This window comes from Trichechus manatus, unplaced genomic scaffold (genome assembly GCF_000243295.1).
Source record: "Trichechus manatus latirostris isolate Lorelei unplaced genomic scaffold, TriManLat1.0 scaffold00006, whole genome shotgun sequence".
Taxonomy (NCBI): domain Eukaryota; kingdom Metazoa; phylum Chordata; class Mammalia; order Sirenia; family Trichechidae; genus Trichechus; species Trichechus manatus.
The window spans coordinates 6,965,194-6,979,981 of NW_004443942.1; the positions used below are offsets into that span (position 1 = coordinate 6,965,194).

The 14,788-nt window shown below is 36.5% G+C and overlaps 1 protein-coding gene and 1 non-coding gene across 5 annotated transcripts in view; both read left to right on the forward strand.

Annotated features, from left to right (window-relative positions):
- The window catches only part of PDE3B (phosphodiesterase 3B), a 165,066-nt gene that overhangs the window by 75,026 nt on the left and 75,252 nt on the right, over window positions 1-14,788 (forward strand). The gene's annotated exons all lie outside the window — the stretch shown is intronic.
- On the forward strand, window positions 6,952-7,056 carry LOC111821982 (U6 spliceosomal RNA). The gene has a single exon (XR_002825281.1). It is a non-coding gene; the product is annotated as a U6 spliceosomal RNA (small nuclear RNA).

The window sequence follows — 14,788 nt, forward strand, 5'->3', positions numbered from 1 at the left end:
CTGAATCAACAATTGTTAACATTTTGCTATACTTGCTTAATTTTTTCCTGAACCATTTGAAACCATTAGAAATCATGATATTTCACTCTATATACTTCAGCATGCATTTCTAAGAATAAGGACTCGTATATATGGTACAAACAGTTAACGTGCTTGGCTCTTAACCAAAAGGTTTGGAGGTTTGAGTCCAACCAGACGCACCTCAGAAGTAAGGCCTGGCAATCTACTTCTGAAAAGTCAGCCATTAGAAGCCTTATGAAGCATAGTTCTATTTTGACACTCATGGGGTCACCATGAGTTGGAATTGACTCAACGGCAACTGGTCTGTATAATAACTACAATACCCTTATTATTGTTGTTGTTGTTAGGTGCCATCGAGTTGGTTCCAACTCATAGCAGCCCTGTGTACAACCGAACAAAACACTGCCTGGTCCTATACCATTCACACACTTGTTACATTTCACTGCATTGTAGCCACTGTGTCAATCTATCTCGAGGGTCTTCCTCTTTTTCGCGGACCGTCTACTTTACCAATCATGATATCCTTCTCCAGGGACTAGTCTCTCCTGACAACATGTCCAAAGTATGTGAGACATAGTCTCGCCATCTTGCTTCTAAGGAGCATTCTGGCTGTACTTCTTCCAACACAGATTTGTTTGTTCTTTTGGCAGTCCCTGGTATAGTCAATATTCTTCATCAACATCATAATTCAAAGGCATCAATTCTTCTTTGGTCTTCCTTATTCATTGTCCAGCTTTCATATGCATATGAGGCAATTGAAAATGTCATGGCTTGGGTCAGGCCCACCTTAGTCCTCAAAGTGACATCTTTGCTTTTTAACACTTTCAAGAGATCTTTTGCAGCAGATTTGCCCAGTGCACTATATCATTTGATTTCCTGACTGCTGCTTCCATGGGTGATGATTATGAATCCAAGGAAAATGAAATCCTTGACAACGTCAATCTTTTCTCTATTTGTCATGATGGTGCTTATTGGTCCAGTTGTGAGGATTTTTGTCTTCTTTATGTTGAGGTATATTCCATACTGAAGGCTGTAGTCTTTGATCTTCATCAATAAGTGCTTCAAGTCCTCTTCACTTTCAGCAAGCAATGTTGTGTCATCTGTATATCACAGGTTGTTAATGAGTCTTCCCCCAATCCTGATGCCACACTCTTCTTATAGTCCAGCTTCTCTGATCTGCTCAACATACAGATTGAATAAGTGTGGTGAAAGGATACAGCCATGACACACACTTTTCTTGATTTTAAACCATGCATATCCCCTTGTTCTGTTTGAACAACTGCCTCTTGGTCTATGTACAGGTTCTGCATAAGCACAATTAAGTTTTCTGAAATTCCCATTCTTCACAATGTCATCCATAATTTGTTATGATACAAACAGTCCAGTGCTTTTGCATAGTCAATAAAACAAGGTAAACATCTTTCTGGTATTATCTGCTTTCAGCCAAGATCCATCTGACATCAGCAATGATATCCCTCATTCCACATCCTCTTCTGAATCCAGTTTGAATTTCTGGCAGTCCCCTGTTGATGTACTGCTGCAGCTGCTTTTGAATGATCTTCAGCAAAATTTTACTTGCGTGTAATATTAATCATATTGTCGATAATTTCCACATTGTTGGATCACCTTTCTTTGGAATGGGCACAAATTTGGATCTCTTCCTGTTAGTTGGTCAGGTAGCTGTCTTCCAAATTTCTTGGCATAGACAAGTGAACACTTCAGTGCTGCATCAGTTTGTTGAAACATCTCAATTGGTATTCCATCAATTACTGGAGCCTTGTTTTTCACTAATGCCTTCAGTGCGGCTTGGACTTCTTCAGTACCATCGATTCTTGATTATATGCTATCTCCTGAAATGGTTGAACATCGACCAATTCTTTTTGGTACAGTTACTCTGTGTGTTCCATTTTGTTTTGATGCTTCCTGCAATATTTTTCCCATAGAATCCTTAAAAATTGCAACTCGAAACTTGAATTTTTTCTTCAATTCTTTCAGCTTGAGAAATGCCGAGCGTGTTCCTCCCTTTTGGTTTTCGAATCCCAGGTCTTTGCACATTTCATTATAATATTTTGCTTTGTCTTCTTGAGCCGCTCTTTGAAATCTTCTGTTCAGCTCTTTTATTTCATCAAGAGCATGTTTCAGAGTCTCTTCTGACATCCATTTTGTTCTTTTCTTTCTTTCCTGTCTTTTTAATGACCTTTTACTTTCTTCAAGTATAATATCCTTGATGTCATCCCACAACTCTCTGGTCTTTGGTTGTTAATGTTCAGTGTGTGAAATCTATTCTTGAGATGGTCTCTAAATTCAGCTGGGATATACTCAAGGTTGTAATTTGGCCCTCGTGGACTTTTTAAAATTTTCTTCAGCTTCAGCTTTAACTTGCATGTGAGCGGTTGATGGTCTGTTCCACAGTCGGCCCCTGGGCTTGTTCTGATTGATGATATTGAGCTTCTCCATTGTCTCTTTCCACAGATGTAGTCAGTTTGATTCCTGATATGCCACCTAGTGAGGTCCATGTGTATAGCCACCATTTATGCTGTTGAACAAAGGTATTTGCAATGACTAAGTCATTGGTCTTGCACAATTCTATCATGTGATCTTCATCGTCATTTCTATAACCCAGGCCATATTTTCCAACTACATGTCCTTTTTCTTTGTTTCCAACTTTCACATTCCAATCACCAGTAACTATCCATACATCTTGATTGCAAGTTTGATCAATTTCAGACAGCAGAAGTTGGTAAAAATTCTTCAATTTCCTCATCGTTGGCATTAGTGGTTGGTGTGTAATAAGTCATATTAACTGGTCTTCCATGTAGGTGTGTGGATATTATCCTACTGCTGACAGTGTTGTGCTTCAGGATAGATCTTGAAGTGCTCTTTTTGAAGATGAACGTGATGCCATTCCTCTTCAATTTGTCATTCCAAGCATAGTCGACCATGTGATTGTCTGATTCAGAGTGGCCAATACCAGTCCATTTCAGCTCACTAATGCCTAGGATATCGATCTTTATGTGTTCCATTTCTTTTTTGATGACTTCCAATTTTCCTAGATTCATACTTTGTGCATTCTATGTTCCGATTATTAATGGATGTTTGTAGCTGTTTCTTCTCATTTTGAGTTGTGCCATATCAGCAAATGAAGTTCCTGAAAGCTTGAGTCCATCCACATCATTAAGGTTGACTCTACTTTGAGGAGGCAGCTCTTCCCCAGCCATATTTTGAGTGCCTTCCAACCTGAGGGGCTCTTCTTCTGGCACTCTGTCAGACAATATCACTCAATTAGACTGCTATTTATAATGTTTTTACTAGCCAGTTTTTTTCAGAAGTAGACTTCCGGGTCCTTCTTCCTAGTCTGTCTTAGTCTGGAAGCTCTACTGAAACCTGTCTGCCATGGGTGACTGCTGGTATTTGAAATACCTGTGGCATAGCTTCCAGCATTAGAGCAGCATGCAAGCTACCATAGTAGGCAAACTGACAGACGAGTGGTGGTGCAACCTTTAAGTGCTGGGCTGCTAATAGAAAGGTTAATGATTTGAATTCACCCAACAGCTCCGTAGGAGAAAGACCTGGCAATCTGCTCCCATAAAGATTATAGCCTAGAAAACCTGTGGGATAGTTCTCCATGGTGTTGCTGTGAGTCAAAATTGACTTAATGGCATCTAACAACAAGAACAATCAAACACCTGCTGGTTAGATATATTGGTGATCTAGGAAGAAACCATATGTCTATGATTCTTTCAGTTAGGAAAGATCTAGCCTTACAGAATCATTCTAGCCTTACAGGTGATTTCTGAGAAGTACTTAGACTAGAATAATTTTCTTACCCTTTTCAACTCCAGATTTAGAGTTTAGCTGTAGGTGATAATATTTTTTTTGGACTTCAGGGCACAATAGTCTTATTATTTGTTGTTAATGCCACAGCCAAAAAGCCTGACATTTTCAATCCTGGGGTATAACAATAGAGGTGTTGAATTTAATCCATTTAATTTTTCTGTAATATCTGCTGGTTATTTAGCCACTACCTGTTCCCCTTGCCATCGAGTTGATTCTGACTCGTAGCAACCCTATAGAACAAAGTAGAACTGCCCCACAAGCTTCCCAAGGCTGTATATTTTTACAGAAGCAGACTGCCATATCTCTCTCCCACAGAGTGGCTGGTGGGCCGAACCGTTGACCTTCTGGTTAACAGCCTAGCGCTTATAACCACTGCGCTACCATGGCTCCTATTTAGACACTACTGAATCAAATTAAGGATTTTCTCAGTATGTTCAATTTTTGCAGTATTTTTCTGTAATTAGATCAGGATTGTTAACGTTTTGTGGGTATTTAACCACATTGGCAGGGTAGATCATTAGTATTTACCGAGCACTTACTTTGTATTTAAACAGAAGTAACCATGATAAGTACTTTTACACTTGTTATCTTCCTCAATTCTTACAACAGTCCTTTGAGGCAAGTACCGTTTTTAACTCCGATTTTACAGATTCAAGGCAAAGTTAAAATTTGGTCAGTGTCATAAAACTATTAAGTATCTGAGTCTGGATTTGAACTCAAATCTATTTGGGAAACCCTTTCTCTTTACTTCATTGTCACTGTACTATAGCTGTATTTTATAGATGAGGAAACAGGGTTACAAAAAGGCTAGGTAATTTGCCTTTAAAGGACCTCATTGATAACTTGGCCCACTTGGTATTTCTTGGACTTATTGCATTTTATGATTCTCCTAAAGTGACAGCTGTTCACTAAATTTAAGTAGTTTAATACATTTTACATATAAAGGTAAACATGTTGTTGTGTTATTAGCATGTGAACTTAAGAAATCACTTAGAAGACCATAACAAAGTCAATATTTTTTTGAACAAGAATTAGAGAATATCTTTGCTCAGGTGCTAATTTTGATCCTTGTTATGAAAAGAGCAATACAAGGGTATTCCTAAGGGATATCTGAGATATTATCTCTGCTTATGCTGTTCTCTCTGCCTGAAATGAACTACCTTTCCCTGCCCTGTTTAGCCCCATCTTTTCTTCTTTTTATCTCCCCCCTTTCTATTTTGGGATAACCAAACCCCATCTGCTTTCTCCTTCGGACTCCTCAGAAATAATCTTTTCCTCTTCTGAACTTCTGTAATAATTTAAGATTTAATTATTATTTTTTTGCTTGGTGCACCCCTTCATTTTGCTAGAGTATATCCTTGAGTAATCTTTTGAAAGAAAAGGTGTATGTAAGACATGCTTTCTGAGTTCTTGCATGCCTGAATATGACTTTATTCACTCCCAAGTCTGACTGATTTAGAATATGTATTGTTTCTAAGTTCTTCCATATTGTTTTTCCTCAGAATTATGAAGACTTTGTTGTCTTCTCTGATCCAATATTGGTGGAAGTCGAATGCCAGTGTGATTTTTTGTAGGTGACATGTTTTTTTTTTTTTTCCCTCTCTGAAAGTAGAGAGGGGTGGTCAGGACCACAATTCCCTACTTCTTTGTTGGCAGGAAGGTCTTTGAATTGGCATTGATTCCTTTGCATTTGATATTCATATAAATCCCTCATAATAGAGAGGTAGCATAGTAGTGTGGTTCAGGGCACAGATTCTGGAGCCAAACTGCCAGGATTTGAATCCTAGCTCCATCATTTACTTGCTCTACGACTTTGGGCAAATTCCTTAATCCTCTTGTACCTCAGTTTCCCCAGCTTTAAAATGGGATGATGGTAATAGTAGCACCTACCTCATAAGTGCTATGGATAACATTACAAAGAATGAGAATTCCAGAACGCTTAATTGGGTTCATGTGGAACCTGTACATGGATCAAGAGGTAGTTATTTGAACAGAACAAGGTGATACTACGCGGTTTAAAATTGGAAAAGGTGTGTAGAAGGGTTGTATCCTTTTACACTTACCAGTATGCTGGACTATATGAAGAAGAACGTGGCATCAGAATTAGAGGAAGACTCATTAATAGCCTGCGATATGCAGATGACACAACCTTGCTTGCTAAAAGCAAAAACAATTTGAAGCACTTACTGATGGTCAAAGACTACAGCCTTCTTTATAAATTACAGCTGAATGTGAAGAAAACAAAAATCCTCACAACTGGACTGATAAGTAGCATCATGATAAATGGAGAAGAAATTGAAGTTGTTGATTTCATTCTACTTGGGTTAGCAGTCAATATCCATGGAAGCAGCAGTCAAGAAATTAAACGACATATCGCATTGGGAAAATCTGCTGTAAAAGACCTCCCTCCTTAAAGTTTTAAAAAGCAAAGATGTCACTTTGATGACTAAGGTATGCCTGATCCAAGCCATGATCTTTTCAGTTACCTCATGCATGTAAAAATTGGACAATGGGAAAGGAAGACAGAAAAATTGATGCATTTGAACTATGGTGTTGGTGAAGAATACTGAATATACTATGAACTGCCAGAAGAACAAACATAGCAGTCTTAGAAGAAATGCAACCAAAATGTTCCTTAGAAGCAAGGATAGTGAGACTTTGACTCATTTACTTTGGACATGTCATCAGGAAAGACCAATCGCTAGGAAAGGACATCATGTTTGGTAAAGTAGAAGGCCGCCAAAAACAAGGTAAACCCTCAATGAGATGGACTGACACAATAGCTGCAACAGTGGACTCAAACATGAAGATGGTGCAAGACTGGGTAATGTTTCGTTCTGTTATACATAAGGTCTCCATGAGTCAGAGCTGACTCTATGGCAGCTAAAAACAACAACAACCTCATAGGATTGTTAGAATGAGTTAATATTTGTAGATACTTAGACTTTTGTGAGGTACATAATAACAGGAATTGGCAAGCTATAGCCTGCGGGCTAAATCCAACCTATGGCTGGTTTTTGTACTGCCTGTGAGCTAAGAATGATTTTCACATTTTTAAAGAATTGTTTAAAAAAAAAAAAAAAAAATATGCATGCTTGCTTTGGCAACACATATACTAAAATTGGAATGATACTGAGAAGATTAGCATGGCCCCTGCGCAAGGATGACGTGCACATTTGTGAAGCATTCCATATTTTTTCACATCGTGGGGATTGCAACTAGTGTCACATAACAATGTGTGTAAAAATTTTTGTATGAGAAGTTGCTTGAGCTATGAACTTTCACCTAAAGCACACACAAAAAATTTTTTTTCAAAAAAAAAATATGCATGGCATAAAACTTAAAATATTACTATCTTCTCTTTTATAGAAAATTTTTGCCAACCTCTTAACACATTATATGTGTTTGTTAACATGTTATATATATAATGTTATATATATATATTATATATATATATATATAATGTTATAATAGTTTGGTTGCACGAGAATGAGGAAGATAGAGAGTACCTTATAAATAAGTTCAGAAAATCTTTTGACTTTTCCCTGAAAATTGCTTTATTCTACCTAATTTTTATTAAATTTTTGGGTTTTGTAATTGTGATATAATGGCACACTTAACTGCAGTAAGCACTATTTTTATGAAGAAACATATTTTAAATCCTGTAGATCTAGGTAAAACTATTTATTAATTCACCTTTTAGCTTCCTAAGAACCAGAATCTTTATTTGATACTCTGTCTTTAGGCTAGGGCCTGGATAAGTTGCTTGACTAGTAATTTAATTTCTCTTTCTTCTTTGTCTCTCTCCTTTCATGAAAATTAACGTTAAACTCATGGTAAGTGTAGCAAGAAAAAAATTAAACTGAAATTATGAAGAATTGTCATTACAGAGAAGAAATTAAAAATGTGTTTGGTTTTGAGTGTAACGGTTGAAGAAAGCAATACCCAAGGGTGTCCATGGGAGGTCTGTGGAATAGGCTGTGGGACCCAAACGAAAATAATAAAAGCCAAGAAAGAAGCATGGAAAGGAGTAAAATAAGATTTGGCAATGGAAGTGCATCACCAAGAAACTGTCTCTTGTGCTGTTTGGGCATATTCTTGGTTAAAAAATTTTGAGTTGTGCCCAAAAAAGACCAGACTTACTGGCCTGACAGAGACTGGAGAAACCCCAAGAGTATGGCCCCTGGACACCGTTTAAATCAGTAATGAAGTCACTCCCAAGTTTCACTGTTCAGCCAAAGATTAGACAGCTCCATAAAACAAAACGAGACTAAAGGGGCACAACAGTCCAGCGGCAAGGACTAGAAGGCAGGAGGGGACAGGAAAGCTGGTAATAGGGAACCTAAGGTTGAGAAGGGACAGTGGTGACATGTCGTAGGGTTGTTAACCACTGTCATAAAACAATATGTGTACTAAGTCTTTAATGAGAAATTATTGGTTCTGTAAACCTTCATCTAAAGTACAATTTAAAAAAATCACTCTCAAAAAAAAAAAAAAACCAACAAAAAAATTATGAGTTGTAGAAACCAAGTCAGATCTTGTCCTAGCCTCCTTCTGTGAAAAATTGGGTGACAACTATGGTTCAAATCTACTGTTTTCTGAAATATGGTGTTCATGCTTGAAATGTACCATTGTGGAATAAAGTTCATTCCTGACATAATATATCTGACCTTCCTCAGCTTGTGGCATTTGTTTTCCTGAAACACGTGTTTATCATTACTCTGTCTTTTAAAAAGTCTATAGGCATTCTTCCAGGAAAAGAAACTCACAGCAACCAAAATGAATCTGGATTATTGTATAAGATAAAAAAATACTAACCTCTCTAACTGTACCCTGGGAGATCTTTTTATTTTTTAAATCACATTTTGCACTAGAATATTTTAATGTGAATACATACAGTAGATTTTTTTTTAAAATCCCAAAACCAAAAAACCAAACCCATTGCCGTAGAGTTGATTCCAACTCATAGCGACGCTGTAGGATAGGGTAGAACTGCCCTGTAGGATTTCCAAGGAGTTGCCTGTGGATTTGAACTGCTGACCTTTTGATTGGCAGCTGAACTTTTAACCACTGCACCACAAGAGCTCCTTTTTAAAAACAGACTCTAATTTTTAGAGCAGTTTTAAGTTTACAAAAGAACTGTGTAAAAAGTACAGAGAGTTCCCATATTACCCCTCCCGCACAGTTTTCGCTATTATTAACATCTTGCATTAGTGGGGTTGCGGTATGTTGAAAATCGACTCCATGGCACCTAAAACAACAACAACATTAGTGTGGTACATTTGTTACTGTTCACAAACCAATACTGATACATTGTTATTAATGAAAGTCCCTAATTTACATTAGGATTCATTCTTCGTGTTGTACAGTTCTATGGGTGTTAACAAATGCATAAGGTCATGTGTCCACTATTATAGTATTGTACAAAAGAGTTTCACTGCCCAGAAAATGCCCTATATTCTGTCTGTCCCCTCCCCTCCCCCTTGACCAATGGCAACCACTGATTTTTTTTTCTTACTGTTTCTGTAGTTGTGCCTTTTCCAGAATGTCATCTAGTTGGAATCATACAGTATATAGCCTTTTTATATTGGCTCTTTTCACATAGCAATATGCATTTAAGGTTCCCCAGTGTCTTTTCCTGGCTTGATAGCTCATTTCTTTTTATCACTAAGTAATATTGCATTGTATGGATGTACCACAGTTTGTTTACCCATTAACCTATTGAAGGACATCTTGATTGCTTCTAATTTTTGCCAATTATGAATAAAGCTGCTATAAACATTTGTATGGTTTTTGTGTGGACATAAGTTTTCAACTCATTTGGGCATATAGCTAGGACCACAATTGCTAGATTGTATAGTAAGCCTACGTTTAGCTTTGAAAGAAACTGCCAAACTGTCTCCCAATGTGGCTGTAGTTTTGCATTCCCACTAGCAATGAATGAGAGTTCTTGTTGCTCCATATCCTTGTCAGCATTTCATGTTGCCAGTATTTTCGATTTTAGCCAGTCTCATATGTGTGTAGTGGTATCTCACTATTGTTTTAATTTGTAATTCTCTCTAATGACATACTATGTTGTGCATCTTTTCATATGTTTAATTGTCATCTTCTTTGGTAAGGTGTCTGTTCAGATGTTTTGCTCATTTTGTAGTTGGGTGGTTTGTTTTCTGATTGTTGAGTTTTAAGAATTCTTTGTATATCTTGGATACAAGTCCTTTATCAGATGCGTGTTTTTTTTTTCAAATATTTTCTCCCAGTCTGTGATTTGTCTTTTTATTGTCTTAACAGTGTTTTTTTGCAGAGCAGAAGTTTTTGGTAATAATGAAGTCAAACTTACCAATTTTTTCTTTTATAGCTCATGCTATTGGTGTTGTATCTAAAAAGTATAATTGCCAAACCCTAGGTCACCTAGATTTTCTCTTATGTTATCTTCTAGAGGTTTTATAGTTTTGTGTGTTACATTTAAATCTATGATCCATTTTGAGTTCATTTTATAAGGGTGTAAGGTGTGTGTCTGGTTTTTATTTTGCATGTGGTTGTCCAGTTGCTGCACCACGATTTGTTGAAAAGATTACCCTTTCTTCACTGAATTGCCTTTGGTCTTTTGTCAAATATCAGTTGACTGTATTTAGTGGGTCTATTTCTAGGCTGTCTATTCTGTTCCATTGAGCTATTTGTTTATTCTTTTACCCATATCACATTGTCTTGATTGCTGTAGCTTTATAGTAAGTCTCATAGTTGGATAGTATTAGTCTTCCAACTTTGTTCTCCTTCAGTATTGTGTTGGTTATTCTGGGTTTTTTGCTTTTCTGTATAAACTTGAGAATCAGCACAAGTAGTAATCCAGGAGACACGAGTTAGTAACAGAGTTCTGGTTAAAAGTCTAACCCTATTCAAGATGTATGGAAGCTTATTGGACTATTGGACTAATTTCCATAGATTATCTCATATTTTTCTTTTTTGCCAGAGGAAAACACTCAGATAAACGTATGCCAAATGTGAATTAGCTGTAATGCATGAGAAGAAAGTGATGAACGTTATACTTCCGTACTCTGGCTTGAAGGTAGATGAAAAGTTCCTAGACAGAGCAAAGGAAATAATATATAGAGAATTCCAGAAGGTACAAAGCTTATTTTCAGGAGATAGAAATAGAGAAATATGATACAAAAGAAGTAAAAATAAACTTTACATATGTTATAAACATAAGATCATTCATACTGAAGTAAAGCAGGACTATGACAAAAGAAGAGGAACAGAATGAAGAAACTGCATAATGGGAGTTAAAAAAATAATTATGAGATGTATCCTTAGACCTTCTGGTGAAAAACTATGGAAGAATAAGAGGATATTCTCTAGAACTGAAAGGTGAAAGAAAACATTTTACTGGTACTGTGTAGAAGAGATGGATTGTAGTTGTCCAGTAGGGTAGACACTAGCCACAAATGCTGTTTACACCTAAATTAAACTAACGAAACTTAAGTAAACTTAAAAATCCAGTCCATTTGTCACACTACCTACATTTCAAATGCTTAGGAGGCACGTGTGATTCGCGGCTACTATATTGGACAGAATATTTTCATCGTTGATGGAAGTTTTATTGGACAACACTGCGTATAGACTCAATATATAGGTTTGGTTTTATTTAGGAAGGGTAAGTGCTGTAATTTTTTGAGGGGACAGGCCCGGATTACCCAATAAGCAAGGTACTCATGGGCCCAATTGTGCCTTCCATCTGCAGTGCACAATTTCACCTGTCCCCACCCACGGCAAAGATGTGGTGAAGTCCATGTGAAATTGCTTACCACAGATTAGCAAGTAAATACAATCAAGCCCGTGTGTACCTTGCTCAGTGCAAGCCAGCGCATACCATGTTTAGTGGTTAATTCGCCCCGGGGACAGTCAAAAGGTACCCAACACAGGAACTGTTCATTGTGGTTGACACTACAGCAGAGGGACAAAAGGAAAACTTTCAGTTTTTATTTTGAGCCTTTTTGTGTTATGTAAATTTTTTAAAGAAACATTTTGTATGGATAATTTCTATAAAACCAAGCAACCAAAATCCAGTGGTAGTGATGTGGAGAGAATGGTTTAAAAAATACAATTTCATTTAAAATCTTTATTATTTTTTAACTTCGTATTTTAAGTACATTGATTCACAAAATAATAGGTTGTTTATAAACACATGTAAAAAACATGAATTTAAGTAGCAGATCTTTCATAAATACATTTTTATAGAAGTATTAAATTCTTGTGTTTCAGAAGAGATACTTTTGAAGAATTTGTCACTCTCTGGTTCAATACAGGTGGAATGAAAAGAAATTAAAAAGTGTAATCATATTTTCAGTGACCAAGTTTTGTATTTAATAGTTTATACCACATATAGCATAACATATCGTTTAGCATTATAGTATTGCACGTGAATATTGTAAGCAAGTGACATGGCCTAAATGTTTTAATATGGCATGAGCCTGAAATGTTAGTGAGGATACATTAAACATAGTTTAAAATTAAGTTTTAAAATATTGAGGCCATATTATTCTAATTCCTTATTGGAGCCTCAAACCTCAAAATTGGTTGCATAATGAGCTACTGTTCTGTGACTTATTAATTGTTCTTCTGGGTATGTAGCTGTTTATGTTTCAGACTGGCCACAATCCCAGCTTATTGTTGGCAGCTGTTTTGATTTGACGGAGGTGGCCTGAAGAAGCAGCATCCATAAATTAAAACGCTAACACTTTTTCTGTGTATTTTTATATCTTTCTCAGAAACCTGAAGATGTTTCAGTACAGAGGAAATTTCAGACTCATTCTTTGAATTTTCATATAATCAATATATACTAACCTTTTTTTATATACAGTATTCTTTTCAGTTTTGTGAAATAAGTAATTGCTAACTTAATATAGAAATGAACTAAAAAGACCCTAATTTATAGTTTTACATTAAACTTCTTATAAAATAATTATTTAAATTCTGACCCATATAGAAGAGTAGTTGTTATATTTATCTTTTAATCATTTTAAAATGGGAGAAACTATTACCAATGGAATTCTTACCATCTCACTTGTTTTAGTTCTCTTTTTCAATCATTCATTATGGCTTTGGACAGTCTCCAGAATAGCTACATTTATTAACTACATTATTATTAAGGTGATAGGGCAGTGGTTTTCTTCATTATTCAACTATCCGTATTAAAATGATAGTACTAAAAAAAAGCTGACTTCATAAATGTGTAAGGAGTTACCTATAGCCTTAAACGCTTTCTATTTTTATATAAAAATTGTTTTCTACCTAAGTTAGTACATACGTAAATAAGAATAGAATATGTAGCTTGGAAGGGAAGTGAAAGATCATCTAATCTGGCCAATTAGTGCTTGAATTTGCTTGAACATATTGACTAAATAGTAAGCTAGCTTATGCAGAGACTGATCCAGTGATGAATAACTCAATATGGCACTTCTGAAGATAATATATCCCATCTTTGGACAGCATTGACTAATCAAAAATAAATACCTACATTGAATCAAAGTCGATCCTGTGTTTCTTTTTGTTTTTATCCATTGACCCTAGACTTCCTGGAACAATAGAGAATAGCCAAAACACTCTTCCTCATGACAATTATGAAATATTTAAGGGTATCTTTTGTAACCCCTTTATCCCTCTGTGGTAACCACTGGTAATGCAGTGGTTAAGCACTTGGCTGCTAACCAAAAGGTTGGCAGTTTGAACCCATCAGCTGCTTCGTGGAAGAAAGATGTGGTCGTCTGCTTCCGTGAAGATTTACAGCCTTGGAAACCCTATGAGGCAGTTCTTCCCTGTCCTATAGGGTCGCTGTGAGTCGAAATCGACTCAGTGGCAACAGATTTGATTTTTTTGTTTTGTTTTGTTTTCATCCCTCTATTTGTTCACTAAGTTTATTTTCTAGGTTAAGCATTTCCAATTCCTTCAGACATTCTTCATATGTCACAAAGGCGTTCTCTGTCATTTAGAATGTGTTGTAGTTGGCCTCTACCATGGGTTCTTAACCTGAAGTCTACGAGCATTAATTCAGGGAATCCTTGAATTTGGATAGGAAAACTTTATTTCTTTATACTTACTAACTTTTAAATGACCCCCCCTCAAAAAACAAACAAAAATTGTCATCGAGTCGATTCTAACGGAGTAGAACTGCCCCCTAGTTGTGTCCAAGGCTTCAAAATCTTTACAGAAGCAGACTGCCACATCTTTCTTCTGTGGAGCAGCTGATGGGTTTAAACCGCGGACCTTTCAGTTAGCAGCCGAGCGCTTTTGCTACTATGCCACAATCGTAGGAAACAAAAACCACATTAGTATTAACAGAACCTGTGACTTTGCACCAGTAGAAATCACAGATATTTTCATATCACATTACTTTATTACTTAATGTGTTAATTAAGAACATATATTATTGAATCACAAGTTTGTTTTAATAATATTTAGATAAAATAGAAATGTTGTTGAATAACTGGTTTCCTGCCCTCATGGTACAGTGGTTAAGAGCTCGGCTGCTAACCAAAAGGTCAGCGCTTCAAATCCACCAGCCGCTCCTTGGAAACTCTCCGGGGCAGTTCTGCTGTGTCCTATAGGGTTGCTATGAGGCGGAACCGACTTGACGGCCCGTAACAAACACAATATTCGGAAAAGAGTCCATAGGCTTTACCAGACTGAAAAAGGGGTCCGTTGTTCAAAAAGTGGTTAAGCACTTTTGGTCTGTACTTTTTCTAAAACACTAAGTAGAGGTAGATTATCATCTCCCTGCTTCAACATAAACTAATATCCGTTTGTTTTTTTGGGCAGCCAGAATCACACTAACTGGAATTAGTCCATCTTTTTTTTTTTATTGTACTTCAGGTGAAGGCTTACAGAACAAATAGTTTCTCATGAAACAGTAGTACACGTATTGTTTTATGACATT